The following is a 17,545-nucleotide window of genomic DNA, read 5'->3' on the forward strand; positions in this document are numbered from 1 at the left end:
CTTTCTCTAGTTTTCTCTTTCTCTGGCTCTAGTTCTAGGTTTATGCTTTAAACACTTTTGTAAGTTCTTTTTATTCAATTAATGCAAGCACTTTTGTTTTTGATTCAGTCTTTTATTTTTATTGTTTAAGCAATTCAAGCTATAATTTTTAAGTTCTAGTTCTAGGCTTAGTTCTAGGCTTAGTTCTAGGTGACAAGAACAAGCTATGAAACATGTCTTTCAAGTTCAATTTATTTTTTCTTCAGATTTGTTTTCTCTAGTACTAGAAATTTCAGATTTTGTTTATTCAAGATCTGATTTTTAGTACTGGTAGTATCTCAAATCGATCCAGTTTTCAGTTCAAGGGTTGAAGTTTAAGTAAGTAGGCTCCCTCAATAGTCTTCTCTCCCCCCTCTCATTCCCTCTTCTGACTACCCTTTCTTTCTTAATTTAGGATTTTAGTTTCAGTCGTTACATTATTGCTATCCCTTTCCCCCAAGGTTCATGGCTAGTGTATGTGTTGACTTTGCCCCTCCTAGCCATAGAACCATCAATTTATTGCTTTTATTTTAATTATCTCCCTTTTCCTAAAGCCAAGTAGAGTAACCCTTGTAAGAGTGACTCTCTGATCAAGTAGGGAAGCTCATATTATGATGCATCCCTCAAGCTAAGTAGAAAAACCTACTTGTGAGTCTCTCTCTAACTTTATCCCCTTTCTTTTACTTTATTTTTATTTCAGCATTTTTTCCTTTATTAATTTTTTTTTAATTGCGTGGGTTGTTTATTTTCAGTTATTTATTTGTTTAATTTTAATTGCGTGGCTTGCGTCTTTAAATTCTTAGATGACGAATGGTTAGGACGTTATTTTAGATACATATGTTTAGGACGGTAATTGGAATTAGATCACAACCATTAATCAGTTCACTTTCGCATCATTAAAAGAAAAAAAATAAAGTGGTTGTTCTCCTTGTGTTCGACCCGTAGCTACACTGATCCGTACGCTTGCGGTTACATTTTAAAATCTCAAACACTTCTCGACTCTAGGGCCCAGGAAAATGAGTCCCTGGAGGTTGAAGCCAGGAATATAGTTTCGACTATGACCGAAGAGGAGTTGATGGAGCTCCGCATGTCATATGGCATACCAGGCAAGTTCGTCCTCCAGGTACTGAGGCCCAAAGATGGAGCAAGCTACCGAAATCCTGAGGAGCTTTGCTCTATCAGGATGCCTTCAAGGCTGGGCTTCGACTCTCCTTTCACCCTTTCTTCAGCCAGGTGTTGGCCGTATATCCCTTCATGCACTTCTCGGAGTGCGTAGTCACCATCGATAGGGTTCAGGCACTTGAGGTACGACGTGGTAAACCCTATTTTGTATAGCGTCTCATCCTTCAAAAGGAAGTGTGCTGACCGCATTCGTACCTTCCTTGCCTCGTCCCTGTTCTCAGGGAGTGTTCCTTCCTTCAGGTATTCGATTATGGCATCCATCTAGCTAGGGCCGTATTCGCCTACGGGTAATACCTCATGGGGTTCTTCGGTGCTTGGATGGGATAATAATTCAAAGTACACCGATCGCCCAAGGTCTATGAAGTCGAACGTGGCCAATTATGACAGCGCGTCTGCACTGGCATTCTCTGCCCGTGGCACCTACCTTACCTCGAACTCCTTGAAGGCTGTTACTTTCTCTCACACCGTCTTCAAGTATTCAACCATCCTTTATTCCTTGGCTTCATAGTCCCCATTCACCTATCGCACCACGAGCTGTGAGTCACTATGCACTACTAATTCCTGTACCATCAAGGCCCACGCTAGATTTATTTCGGCTATTAGGGCTTCGTACTCAGCTTCATTGTTGGAGGCATCGAAGTCAAACCATATTGCATACTCGATTTTGAATCCTTTAGGGCTAACAAGTATGATCCCAGTGCTGCTTCTCGCGCTGTTGGATGCACCATCCTTCAGGGCCCAAGTCCTTTTTGCTTGAGCCTCGACAGACTCTTGGGTTCATCTGGGAGTGTTGTCTCGGCTATGAAGTCCGCTAGAGCCTGTGCTTTTATTGCGGTTCTTGGCTTGTACTGGATGTCAAATTCTCCCAATTCTATGGCCCAGTTTACTAGGTGGCCGGATATATCTGGCTTTTGTAGTATCTTCTTCAGTGGTTGGTCTGTGAGCACACACACCGTGTGCGACTGGAAATAGGGCCTCAGCTTTCTTTCCGCTATCACCAAGGCGTATGTTATTTTTTCCACTTTTCTGTATCTTATTTCTGTGTCCAAAAGCATTCGGATGACGTAATATGTTGGTCGTTGTTGTCTTCCTTCTTCCTTTATCAGTACCGCACTTACTGCCACTGCCGATACAGCTAGGTATAACTGCAAGGTATCCCCCGTATTTGGCTTCGTCAGTAGTGGGGGTGCAGCCAAGTACTCCTTCAGTTGTTCGAAGACTTTTTGCATTCCTTCATCCATTCAAACTTTTTGGATCCCTTCAAGGCTTTAAAGAAAGGGAGGCACTTGTCAGCCGATCGAGACATGAACCATCCTAGGGCGGCGACTCTACATGTTAGCTCATGGACTTACTTCACATTCTGTGGTGACCTCATATCTCGGATGGCCTATATTTTCACTGGATTGGCTTTAATTCCTCTCTCCGAGACAATAAAGCCAAGGAACTTTCCCGATGCTACTCTGAATGCACACTTTGTCGGGTTCAGTTTCATGCCGTACCGCCTCAGCACCTGGAACGCATTCTCTAGGTCTCGAATATGGTGTTCTGCCTTCAAGATTTTCACAAGCATGTCATCCATGTATACCTCCATGGTTTTGCCAATCATCCCCTTAAAGATCTTATTCACCAACCTTTGATAGGTGGTCCCTGCATTTTTAATCCGAAGGGCATGACTTCATAGCAGTACAATCCCCCCTCGATCACAAAGGATGTCTTCGGGACACCAGCCTTAGACATCTTGATCTGATTGTACCCTGAGTACGCATCCATGAAGCTCAGTGCCTCATGTTCTGTTGTGGCATCGATGAGGAGGTTTATCTTCGGCAGGGGGTAGCCGTCCTTTGGGCAGGCCTTGTTTAGATCGGTGAAGTCGATGCAGATCCTCCACTTCCCATTTGCCTTTGGGACCATCACCAAATTGGATATCCACTCCGGGTATTGGATTTCACGGATGAACTGGGCCTTTAGCAACTTCTCTACCTCTTCATCTATCTTCCGCTGCCTTTCAGAGGTGAAGGTCCTCTTCTTCTGCTGTACCGACTTCTTAGTCAGGGTTGATACTCAGATGATGTTCTATTACTTCTCGGTTTATTCCAGGTATGTCCAAGGCTGATCAGGATAAGATGTCAGAATTGTCTCGGAGGAATGAGATGAGTTTTTCTTGTTGTTGCCTTGGCATTGTAGCCTCCACTTGGAATTGGCGAGTGTTATGCCCCTCTTTGGCTTCAACCTGTATCAGCTCCTCAGCCGGTTCCCCCCTTTGATAACTGGTGTCGTCGTGTAGATCTTCTATTGGGAGCGCCTCACCCGCCTTTTCTTTTTCCCATAAGGTGGTGGCGTAGTACCTCCGGGATGCCTCCTGATCGCCTCGATATTCACCAACACCGTTCTTAGTTGGGAACTTTATCTTGAGGTGTGGAGTGGAGACGACAGCCTTTAGCAGGATTAAACCAACTATCCCTAGTATGGCGTTGTACGCCGAAATAATGCCTACTACCAGGAAGTTGATCATGACTATTACTTGGCGGTCTCTGGTACCGGCTCTTACTGGCAACTCAATCGATCTCTCCACTTTGATCAGGGCACCAGAGAATCCTTGCAACGGGTGTTCGACCTTCTTCAGCTTTCCCTCGTCCAGGCCCATCTTCTGGAAAGCTTCAAGGAATAGGATATTAGTTGAACTGCCGTTATCCACCAAGATCCTTTTTACTCTGCAATTGGCTATGGTCATGGTGATTACTAGGGCATCGTCGTGTGGTGTGTGCACCCCTTCCAGGTCGTTATTTGAGAAGGAAATAACCATGTCCCCGTCTTTGCCTTCTTGTTTGGCCATTCCGCCATATGTACGCTTCTTGTATAGGCTTTTGCTTTCCTGGCCGAGACTGAACTTTCTCTAGTGGTTAGGCCTCCACAGATTGTCGCTATACCCCTATTTGGGCTTTTATTTTCATCCTGGAGGCAATGGTCAGCTTCCTCGGGTGTCCGGTCCCTTTGTTGTTCCTGATTGCCTCTGCGGGCTGGCCCCCTTCTTTCATGGCGGCCTCTGCCGTCTCTATGGCAGTTATCCCTGCGGTCATTACCGTCTTGGGCATCCTCCTTTTCACGGTCTACGAATCGGCCTAGATATCCTCTTCGGATCATTCCTTCTATTTCCCCTTTCAGGTGCCAACAATCTTTGGTGTGTGGCCGTGGTCCCTGTGAAAGTGGTAATATTTGTCCATATTGCGTCTCTTAGGGTGTCGTCCCATCATCCCTAGCCACTTCATGGCTCTGGCGTCTGGGGAGTCCTTTATCTGCATTAGCACATCCATTCGTTTTCGGTTCAGGGGCGCGTATTTCTCGAACTTCTTCAGTGGACTGGGTGCCCAACCACGTTCGGACTTTCGTCTTTTACCTTCTTCGGAAGGTTTGTCATCGGCTCCAGAGATCCTTTTCCTTCACGTCTTCTCTTCAGCTTCTTCATCTGCTTGGAGGGTTTCTTCTATTTGAAAGTACTTATCACACCGAGCCCTCAACTCGGCTAGGTTCCTCGGTGTATGCTTCGCCAAAGACCTTTTTAGCTCCTTATCCTTGACGCCTCCCAGCAGGGCCGTGAACTCTTCTTTTGGGTCCAGACCTCTAATCGTGATCTTCTCTTGCTGTAAGCGCTTCATGTAGTTTCGCAGTGACTCCCCTTCATGTTGCTTGACGTTAGTCAGGTTCAACGTGGTCTTCTAAAGGGGTTGGCAACTAGAGAATCCCTTCACGAAGAAGTAACTTAAATCGTTGAAGCTGTGGAGCGATTTCGTCGGCAAGCAGCTGTACCACAGCCTTGCTGCTCCTCTGAACGTCAAAGCAAGGCGCGGCACATGATGCTTTTTGAGACTCGATGAAATTGCATAGCAACCTTAAAGCCTTCCAGATGGTCGACAGGGTCCCCAGACCCGTCATAGGTGTCATATTTGGGCAGGCGAAAATCGATCGGGGGTAGATCCCTCATGACCTCATTGGCTAGAGCCGTGTCATTGGTGAGGTCTGGCTCGCGAGTTCCTCTCTGGTTTTCCGCTACCTTCCTGATCTCGTTTTTCAGGTCTAGGATCATCTGCTTCAACCCCATGTCCTCGTGTTTCTGTCCGTCTCCTTGGCATGGTTCCCCATGCCTGGTCCCGGTGGCTCGTTGCGTCTTTTCTTTGGGTGCGGGGCTTTCCCTTATTGCTCGGTTTCGATGATTCCGACCGGACCTTATCGATCCTGTACTACTCCGATCCTTGTCTTGAGCGCGCTCTAGCTGGATATGGGGGCCTTGTGGTGCTTCGTCGGTCTTCTGAGAGACAGCTTTAGAGACCTCCTTCATTGCCTCGGCCATTCGATCATACTTCTCCTGAAGGGCTTCGAACTGCTCCCTTGTCACATATTTCTGCGCCCTAGGAGGGGGTGAAGGATTACTAACTCCACGCACTTAATATCCAGCAGAACGCTGGTTCCTCGCGGAACCTTCCCGATCATCGTTTCCCCGTTCTTTGCCGATTTCTATCGAGGAAGGGAGCCCTTCTGAAGGTTCCTCTTCGCCATGTTTATGCTCGGCGTTGCTCTTGTTTTCTTACGATTGTAGGTTTTCCCCAACATTACTGTCGTTCCCACGGACGACGCCAATCTGTTACTGCCGAAATCCCCTACGAGTTAATCCTGCACAAGCACAGAAGGCAGAAGCCTGGAGGTATCTCCGGGATTAGTCCTCTGATGCCTAAGTTAGTGATCGACAGAACAGTATATTCACAGGAGTAATGGTGGATGTCGGCGTCCCTCTCCTGGGTCCCTTTTCGGTTTCCTCTTATAGGGTTGTTGGGCCTAGGGTTTCAGAAACCCCCTTCGGGAATCTTCCCCTCACGTGGTTTGGAGCCTTGCCCCTTCAGGAACCTTCCCTTCACGTGGTTTGGAGCCTTGCGGCCTCTATTGGATGGGCGACACACGTCCCTCCCTCGGTTGCCACGTGTCCTCGCTTTATTCGGTGACAAATTCTGTCGTATCAGGATCTATCTAATCGACCCCATTTAGTTGCCATAAGGTTATAATTGTTATTATATAATATATATGTGATCTATTTTTGTGTTTTTCTTTTAAAATGAACCTGATTCAAAAAATGTGTGGAAAAAAAAATTATATATATATATATATATATATTAATATGCATGTTTACGTGTTTTCGTTATTTTATTTTTTTAATGACATAAATATATATTTTTTTGATGATTTACATCAATCTCCCCTAGTTTAATGTTATTTATAAAATCAAAAACCAACCAATTTTACTGCAGCCACCGCTACTACATACTTCTATTAATATGCATACTTTTCACCAATATATATATATATATATATATATATTAATATGCATGTTTACGTGTTTTTGTTATTTTATTTTTTTAATGACATAAATATATATTTTTTTGATGATTTACATCAATCTCCCCTAGCGTTTGCCTATATTACATCTCTCCTTAAAAAATCATTTATTACATTTAAATCTAAAAAAATAACATAGTTAGACTAGTATTAATTTTATAATATAAAATGACATAATTACCCCTCCTCTTCTTCCGGCATCAGTCGGTGGAGGTGGAGAATTTGAGGAACAATCGAACCATTAATGGACACAACTCCAAGAACCCAACTAGTGTTTCTCTTCTTCTTCGTCACCCTCTCTTTCCTGATTAGCTTATCCAACTGCGCCGACCTTGTGTACCTCTACACCATTTGCTCCAACACAACTCTCTACGCTTCCAATAGTAACTACCAGTCCAACCTCAATACCCTCCTCTCTTCTCTCTCCTCCAACTCTAACAACGCTTACCGCAACGCCACCGTTGGCCGGAGCCCCAACGTCGTTTACGACCTCTACTTTTGCAGAGGCGATGTCACCCGCGATGTGTGCAGCGAAACCCCTGGCTCCTCCATGTGGAATACATAGAACATCTCCAACCCAACTCGGTTTAATCAGCTTTTGGCAGATACCATGAACAAGGCTGTCACTGTAGCTCTCTGATTCAGAGAGATTTGCAACTCAAGAAGCTAGTTTACCCAATTTCAGAATCTGTATTGTTTCACTCCCGGATTTATCAGGGAACGACTAACACATGCCTAATGGGTGCCATCGCTGGTCTCCCTAACTGCTGTAGAGCCAAGCAAGGTGGAAGGGTTCTCAATCCCAGTTGTAATATTAGGTATGAGCGTACCGTTTCTATTAGATTACAGCTGTGGCACCGTCTCCTTCCCCTGCTCTTCTTGCTCTTCCCCCTCCGAGTAACAGCACCACCACTCCAGTTGAACTACTTGAGCTTTAAATTTTAATTATACTTTAAGGAGCTAATATTAGGTTTAAGATTTCAGTGTAAGCTCAGAGAATGATGATTCTAATTTCGAGCTCAAAAGTAAAACTTACTTATTAGTGTAATTATTGTCACTCTGAAAAATATCTTCAGACCGCACCAATTACTTCCCACTTAATTTTATGCAGAAAATCAAGGGGGTATGTTGAACACAATAAGGGCAAAATAGGATTTTTAGTAAAATTTTATCCACTTATTAAACCGACGCTAAAAATATGCTCACGATGTTAGTTATTTGGGTTTAAATATAATAAACAAAATTTTTAGAGTGAAAGAATGTAATATAGGCAAACGTTAGGGGAGGTTGATGTAAATGACCCTATTTTTTTTCTTCCAATTTACCATACAACACAGGTATGCAGCAAAGTCGGGTTTGGTCAAGCTTTTTAAAACCCCAGTCCAACCCTGAATCCCATCAACGCCGAACCTTGCCGAGCCCAACCACACTGATCGGCCCCACATTTGGGTCCGATTGAGCCCGATTAACTTTATTGACCTTGACCCTACCATGTTTTGCCATTCAAGGTCGATCCGACTCTTAAGTCTTTAATACTTAAGAATGATCCTTGTCTCAGACTCTCACTTAACTATTAAAAGAAAGTTCTACAAAAAAAAAAAAAATACTATTAGAATAATTAAAAAAATAAGGATACACAAATCCATTTGCCTCATCTTAAATATACTCAACATATGTTTAAACACTCCGAACCCTAGCCTCAGACCTGAAATCCAACCCTAGCCTGCCGTTGATCTACGTTTTATGATCATATATACAAATACTAATTTGGTGTAGAAACGTTGCCATATAAACCTTATGGCCTTAATCTATCGAGGAAGGCCCTATTCTTCAATTGACATTTTACCCATTGTTGTTTTCAAATTTGAAGGGCGTTTAATTGGATCAAGTGGTTCCAACCTAGTACACCTTTTGGTGACATCATGACAATTTTAAAACTGAAATATGATACGATTGTGCTAGTCATGATTTATAATACTAAATGAATGATTATGATCCAAGTTAACATTTAAAATTGTTTAAATCATGGTAGTTGAATTGTATCTTTCCACTTAACATCATTAAAAAAAAATAATAATATAAATATATATATATATATGAGTACTTTGGTTAATTCGTTCTCAACCATTAGTCTAAGACCCTAAGCTATAACATTTGTGCTGAGGTCGTTAAGTTTAAAAGAAAAATGGTAAAGACATTAAGGGCCCGTTTGATTTTGTTTCTCAAGTTTCCGTGTTTAGAAACAATAGAAATAGATTTTTCTGTTTCTTTGCTAAGAAACGATTTTTTGGAATTACAAAAAAGTGTTTGATTTTTCTGTTTTCCAATACATTTTCAACAGGGTAGTCGAGTTCAAGACATGAGTGAAGGCACGACGTTATAGGTATGCAACTCACGAGTGAAGGCATGACTTCGGAGTTGCAGGTATGCTTCGTGGAGATGAGCTTCAAAATGATGAAGGTAATCCAAAACCGTGAGCTTCGCACAATAAGGTTGGAATTGCCGCATCTGGATAGCAAGAAGTTTCAACAATAGGTTGGGGTTCGGGTAAGTCAAGTGAAGTGTCAGGTTTTTCACAATTTTTGTCCTTCTCAATTGCTTTTAGAAACAAAAAAACAAGTCTAACTTGTTTCTCCATTCTTGTTTCTAGACACAGAAATAGGCATAAATTTCTATTTCTGTTTTCTAAAAACAAGTGAAACGAAACAGAAAAATCAAACAGTTTTTAGGGTGTTTTTCCATTTCTGAACATAGAAAAACTGAAAAACATGTTTCTGGAAACAAAATCAAACAAGCCCTAAGTTTCACATGTTATGTGACCCTATTGTAGACTTGTAGTCATCCTAAACATTAGCAATCTTGGTGTAATTTCCCTTTCTTTTTATGCACATGTATCAAGTTGATTTATAATTTTGACAATTGATAAATTCATGATATATATGGACAAGTTGTCAAACAAATTTGACATATGAACTGCTACTTGGTAAGTAATTAGGAAAGTGATTTGCTGTTGGCTTAGGTTCCTAAGGTATTTCTTCGAGTGGTTTAGGATGAATCTCCCATTTGTATTTGTAATTTTTTTTTCTTTCGTTCTCTAATAATTTTGACACAACATTTAAAAAAAAAAAAAAAAAAAAAAGATAGATAGAATGGGTTTTGGGGAATAGTATGATAGTTTCAATCTCCCTCGTAGTTTTAGGTCAAAAGGTTCCATATATGCAAGGTCCAGTCCCTCTCTATAAAAGGGCTTGAAATGACTAAAAGCCCTTCATTTGACACTTCATAGTTCATAACCCATCCTCGCCTTATGCGTGGTCATTCATGAAAATCCTCCCCTGGTTTTAGTAACTAAGCTTCTTCTTTTTTCATGTAATTAAAAAGGAAGATAAATTAGAACCTAGAGTCCTTATATACAGAAGTCCTTGAAAAATAAAAATGAGTTCTTCTGTGTCTAGATTTATTTATTGAATCTTTGATAATCTAAACAATTTCATCATCCTTAACATAGATGTATGCCAAATTAGCAAAAATGGTTTTTGTTAGGTTTGTCTCGAATTCTTGACCCGTTTTGAAGATTGACCTGCTCCGACATATTTTGGTGGCGACCCAAATATAAAGTTTTATGAGATATGTGATAGAAATAAAGGGGTTGGCCCAATAGGTCCAAGCTTGGAGCCTATCATTGATCTTGTATGGAGGTGTGGGGGCGTAGTCCCCGCGGTATAGTTCAACTGGATCGATCGTGACCCGATGGGTCGACCCACGACTTGGAATATATATAATGTACTATTGCTTGTTGAGAAAGTCATTATATTTTGGGGGTTTTTAGAGCTAGGGTTTCAGGGCGAGTTTTCTCGTCGCTACTTAGGTGTAATCTCTTTTTTGCATAGTTAAACATTTTTTTCTTTGCCCGAGGACGTAGCACACCACCCTGGTGTGTGAGCCTCGTTAAATCTCTGTATCATGCAGATCTATTGTCACTTTATTTTTTATGTTTCTTAGTGTTTGATCTAACAAACTGATATCAGAGCTTTGAGTTACTTCGATCCATGGCTTCAACGAAATACGATATTGATAGGTTTGACGGCAACATCAGTTTTAGTTTATGGCAGGTTTGAATGATGGTTGTTCTCACGTAGCAGGGTTTGAAGAAAACCCTATTTGAAAAGGCGAAGAAACCTGCAACTATGTTCGATGATGATTTGAACGATTTGGATGATAAATCCCTTTCAACTTTTTAGTTGTGTCTTTCGAATGATGTTCTACAGAAAGTTCTCTCAAAGAAAACGACTGTAGAGTTATGGGTGAAGTTAGAGAATCTCTACCTCACTAAATCCCTCACCAATAGGTTGAGATTTAAGTAATTACTGTATATTCTTCATATATGTGAAAGTACTTCTATAAAATCCCACATATCTGAGTTCAATTCTATTGTTACTGATTTAAAAATGATAGATGTTAAAATAAACGATAAAAATTTAGCCATATTATTGTTATGTTCTCTGGCTCCATCTTATAAGCATTTTAGGGATACTATGATTTATGGTAGAGAGAAAATCTCTATTGAGGATGTCAAAAAAAATCTGTAAAGTAAGCAGAAGATTGATGATGAGTTGACAGCTACCAATAAATCTGATGGTGTTGGTTTGGTAGCTAGAGGGAGAACGAATGAAAGGGGTTCAGATAGTGACAAAAAAAGGGCTAAATCAAAATCTAAACACAAGAATTTGACCTGTAATTACTGTAAGAAAAAAGGGTATATTAAATCTGAATGCTATAAGTTTTTAAATAAGCAGAAAGCAGGTGATGGTGTTCAAAATCAACAGAAAAGAGATGATTCTGCAGAAGCTATTATTTCTTAAGATGAGAGTGAGTCTGATATGCTTTTGGTGACTGATGATAGAGTTAGATCACAAGATAAATGGATTCTTAACTCTGATTTTCCTACCATATGTGTCCCAATCATGAATGGTTCTCCACATACGAATCAGTTCAAGGTGAAGTTGTATTGATGGAAAATAATACTTCTTATAAGACTATTGAAATGAGAACAATCAATATCAAGATGTATAATGGCATTGTCAGAACTTTGTCTAATATCAGGCATGTCCCTGATTTGAAGAAGAATCTCATCAGTTTAGGCGCTCTTGATTCAAATGGGTGCAAGTATATAACTGAAGGTAGAGTCATAAAGATTAGCAAGGGTGTTATCTTGTTGATGAAAAGAATTAAGGTTGACAGTTTGTATGTGTTGCAGGGGACTACAGTCACTGGGTCTATTGCTGCAGCTTCATCATCTATGTCTGAATCAGATGTCACAAATTTATAGCACATGAGGTTAAGCCATATGAGTGAAAGAAGGATGGCATCATTAAGTAAAATGGACTTGTTGTGTGGTCAGAGTATAAGAGCAATGAAGTTCTGTGAGCATTGTGTGTTTGGAAAACAGAAAAGAGTCAGTTTTCTATACTACTATTCACAGGACCAAGAGAACTTTGAACTACATTCATTCAGACCTGGGGGCCCTCCAGGGTTGTTTCAAAGGGGGCTGGTGAAAGGTACTTGCTTACTTTCATTGATGATTTATCTAGAAAGGTTTGGGTCAATTTCTTGAAGCACAAAAATAAAGTATTTGTCACTTTCAAACAGTGAAAGAATTTACTTGAGAAGCAGACTGGGAAACAAATTCAAAGGTTGAGAATCAATAATGGCCTAGAGTTTTGTGAATATGACTTTAATAAGTTATGCAAAAATGAAGGTATTGCAAAACACCATACAGTTGTTAAAACACCCCAGCAAAATGGAGTGGCAGAGCGTATAAATAGAACCTTATTAGAAAAGACAATGTGTATGTTATCAAATGCAGGATTGGACAAGGAGTTCTGGAAGAAGCGCTTAACACAGCAACCTTGTTGGTGAATCGATCTCCTTACACAGCTATTGAGTGTAAGACTCCAGAAGAAGTTTGGTTAGGTAAACCTGTAGACTGCTCAAATTTAAAAGTATTTGGATGTCCTGTTTATAAACATGTAAATGAAGGAAAGTTGGAGCCTAGGGCTAAGAAATGCATTTTTCTTGGGTATGGATCTAGAGTAACAGGATACAGGTTGTGGTGTCCTGATCTAAAGTCTCTGAAATTTCTTATTAGCAGAGATGTTACTTTTGATGAATCTACTATGTTGCATCCGAGGAAAGTAACTCTTGTTCATTGTGATGAAAGTCAATAAAAATCTAGAGAGAAGTTGGAGTTTAAAATTGGTGGTTAATCTTCAAACAAAACACAATCTACTTCAGTTCAGCTGCCTACTTTTATTGAAGGAGATGATGCTCAAAACAATCAAGAAGAAGAGTGATACAACATTACCAAGGATAGACCAAGGAGGATTATTAGGCAGTCACAAAAATATGGGCATGCTGAATTTGTTGCTTATGCATTGTCTGTTGCAGATACAATTGAAAATAGTGAGCCTGCAACATATTCTGAAGCTGTTGCTTCAATTGATTCTACAAAATGGCTGATTGCCATGAATGAGGAGATGAAATCTCTTCATAAAAATCAGACTTGGGAGCTTGTCAAGCTGAGAACAGGGAAGAAAATTATTGATTACAAATGAATCTTTAAGAAGAAGGAATCTGCCTCAGGTGTTGAAGATGCTAGGTACAAGGCATGTTTGTTGCAAAGGGCTACAGTCAGGTGCAAGGAATTGATTTTAATGATATTTTTCTCACCTGTTATTAAGCATAGTTCTATTCGTGTCCTACTTGCTTTAGTTGCTATGCATGATTTGGAGTTGGAGTAACTTGATGTGAAAATAACATTCTTGCATAGTGAACTAGAATAATAGATTTATATGTATCAACCTGAAAGGTTTGTTATTGAAGGTACCATGTATGCTTGTTGAAGAAGTCCCTATATGATTTGAACAGTCTCCTAGATAGTGGTATAAAAGGTTTGATTTAGTTGTGACTAGTTTTGGATACTCTATGTGTCAATATGATTGTTGTGTTTATTTTAGAAAGCTCTTTGATTGGTCATTCATATATTTGTTGCTTTATGTTTGATGATATGTTGATTGCAGCAAAAGAGAGGAATGAGGTCAACAGGTTGAAAGAACAATTAAGTTCTGAATTTGAGATGAAAGATTTTGGGGCAGCAAGGAAGATCCTTGGTATGGAGATCATGAAAGATAGAAGAGCAGGAAAGCTGTGGCTATCTCAACAGAAGTACACTAAGAAGGTATTGAATCATTTTGGCATGAAAGATGCCAAACCTATAACTACTCCTCTTGTATCTCATTTTAGACTTTCAACTGCTCTATCACCTAAGACAAATGAAGAGGTGGAGTACATGTCACGTGTTCCATACTCTAGTGCAGTTGGCTCCGTTATGTATGCTATGGTTTGCACTCGTCCTGACATTTCACAAACTGTTAGGGTGGTGAGCAGATATTTGTCATGTCTAGGTAAAGCTCATTGGGAAGCAGTGAAGTGGCTACTTAGGTACTTGAAAGGGGCCTCTGGTGTTTGTTTGGAGTTTGGGAGGAATAGTGATAGTTTATCTGGTTATGTTGATTTAGATTATGTAGGTGATCTTGACAAGAGGAGGTCACTCATAGGCCATGTATTTACTCTTAGAGAAAGTATGATTAGTTGGAAAGCTACTTTACAGGCTACAGTTACATTATCTACTACTGAAGCAGAGTTTATAGCAGTGACTGAGGCAGTTAAAGAAGCTATTTGACTTAGAGGTTTGTTGGGAGAACTCAGCATGGATCATGGGGTGACTGTTGTCCATTGTGATAGCCAGAGTACTATTCACTTGACTAAAGATCCGACGTATCATAAGAGGACAAAGCACATTGATGTTCGGTATCACTTCATAAAAGAGATAATTGCTCAAGGTAATATTCAAGTGTTGAAGATTGGTATTGAAGACAATCCAGCTGATATGTTAACTAAGCCTTTGTGTGTTGGTAAGTTCGAGCATTGCTTAAACTTACTTAGTGTTTGCCGTATTTGAGTTCAGTCCTTTGGAGGGCTATTGGAGAAAATGAAGATTTTAGCTATTTGTTTATTTGTTGGAGGAGAATTCAAGCCAAGGTGGAGATTTGTTAAGTTTGTCTCTAATTCTTGGCCCATTTTGAAGATTGACCCGCTCCGACATATTTTGGTGGCTACCCGAATGGAAAGTTTTTTCAGATCTGTGATGGAAGTAGAGGGGTTGTGCCGATAGGTATGGTTCAACCGGATCAACCGCGACCCGATGGGTCGACTCGCAACTTAGAGTATATATAATGTACTGTTGCTTGTTGAGAATGTCATTGTATTTTGGGGGTTTTTAGAGCTAGGGTTTCAGGGCGAGTTTTCTCGCTGCTGCTTGGGTGTAATCTCTCTTCTGCATAGTGAAAAATTTTCTTCTTCGCCCGAGGACGTAGCACACCACCCTGGTGTGTGAACCTCGTTAAATCTCTGTGTCGTGCGAATCTATTCTCTTTATTTTTCGTATTTCTTGGTGTTTGATCTAATAGCTTCCAATTTCAAGAAAGAATGCAAAAGAGAACCAAGGCCATGCATGATCAGTTGAAATTGGTAACATATCCTTCAAAATTTGGAAATCCGTCCATATCTCTTGACTAATTCGACCTAAAATGTTCACTTTCCTCAACCCATTCTATAAACCGTTAGCCGTAGCTTCCCAATATTGTTCAGACATCATAAATCCCGACTTCATCAAAATAATGTGGCCTTAAAACAAAATTCCATGGGCTCATCTAAATCTTTTCAGGTGTCGTTGAAAACTCCTACACAAATTAATATAGGATAACTTAATGTGGGTAGTGGTAAAGATAACTGGGAGTCATTCAGATTTGTAACATTAAACAAAGCAACACTGAACCATGAATCAGATAACAAGTTCTAATCGGTAATCCAACACTAACATTCTTAATAACCAAGAGAGGATTAAGATTATCCGATGTAGCAACAATTTGGTTTTGATGAACCTGTAATAAGTAAACAGTAATAGCAACTACAATAAAAATCCATTGTAGTACAGAGATAGTGAAAGAGGAAGATGGTAACTAGGCTTTAACTTTTGTTGTTTGTGTAATAAATACTACATGAATGACTATGATTTAAATGAAAAAGTCTACGTGGCTTAAAACTTCTTTGGTAAAATATAGCCTAAGGCATGACGGTTAAATTCTATCCTTCTAATTATAATTTTCAAAACTTAATAATAGTGTAATATTTGCGTAGACTTCAATTATGTTTGTTAATTTAAAACGTTGAACAAATAATGTAAGTAGAATACTTTGCAATGATATGACTAAATTAGCTAAAATTACTTACTTGATGTTGAAACTTAAAAGATGAAAAAGGAATAATCAATAGCAATATCGCACAATAAAAAACTATATAAGGAAACATAAAGAAATCTTAATATGTAAATAAAAAGAGTACAATAATTTAATTAGTTAAATAAAATAAAAACATTATGGCGAAAATTTGATCGTGGATGTGTTGCGAAGCTTAACAACATGTTCCAATTGATTTTGGGCACATAGATGATGATTGCCAAGTGCCAAATTCCATATTCAATTATACGAAAAAAAACTTGTATCATTTACACTTAAATATTTTGAAAGCTCGGCTCATAGTTAACTAATTAACCGTCTTTTGACTTCTTTTTTTTTTCATGCATAAAATTCGGTTTGGGATGAAATTTTATAGGCATATAGAAAATGTACTTGTGCACCAAAATTCGATGGCCAAGTGGATCGCCATCTAGCATACAATAAGTAGGATGTATTGCCAAGCTTATAACACGTGCGTGTAGTTGGCACCTTCTCAAATTGTATTATTTATATAAATAAATAATATAGAATACTAACAAAAATCTAAGTAAAAAATAAAATAAAATATGAGAAGCTCTTGAAAGGATTTAATGAAAATGGTGAAACCAATAGTATTAATTCCAAACAAAGCTCTAATAATAACACAAACAATCTAGAGAATAAAATTGTAATAATAAAGATAAACAATAGTATTCTCAGAAGTTTGTATGTCTAGATTTCATGTTTAAGGTATCATGGGTTTTTGATTTTAGAGTTTTACTACTTCATGGAATTCTTATGGTGCCTTTTCAATAAATTTGCCAAAACGATAGAGATAAAGAGAAGATAAGATATATGGATGGCTCCAATAGGGTTGGGAGCTGATATCCCAACTCAAGGGGCATCAAGATCTCTTTATAGGGTAGCACAGTTATACTTTTTTATAATTTTTACAAGGATGAAGTTCCATTGCTTGGATGTGGATTCTTCTTGTAAAGCCTTAACAAGTAGTACTCATGGCAATTTGATGAAACATTGTAGACATTACTCTCTACTTTTATGATAAAAATAAAATAAAAGACCAATCACACACCCTAGATGTAATTAAAAATATTTTGCAAAGTCTTAAAAGTGATCTCAATGATAATTGATCAATCTCCAATGAATCCTTCATATTCAATGAGGCCAAGAATTTGCTTGAATTAGAAGAAATGAGATAAAAAAGAGGAAGGATAAATTTCTTTAGATCTCAATTTTTTGGAGTCTTTGGTTCAAGAAACTTATTGATTAAGTCAAAAAGTTAGTCTCTTAATTTATCTTGTCTGTATTTTTGGTGGTTAGAGAAAACAAATAATATCCAATATCAAACTTTCTTTTATTTTTATTGAATCAATTTTCATTGTATAGAATCATTACAAATTGAAATCGTTTTTGATTCTAATATGGCATTCTACTGATTTCAATCCGATTTTTGAAACATCGCAGCTGAACTATTGAAAAAAATATAAGTGAAATGATAGATCATCAAATTTTTATAGGTCAGCAAATATGACAATTGATTTATACGATTATTTTAAACCATGTCTAAGTGCATTTCGAAATAATAACCATTTCTAGACTTTCCCAGG

This window comes from Macadamia integrifolia, chromosome 2 (assembly GCF_013358625.1).
Source record: "Macadamia integrifolia cultivar HAES 741 chromosome 2, SCU_Mint_v3, whole genome shotgun sequence".
NCBI lineage: Eukaryota > Viridiplantae > Streptophyta > Magnoliopsida > Proteales > Proteaceae > Macadamia > Macadamia integrifolia.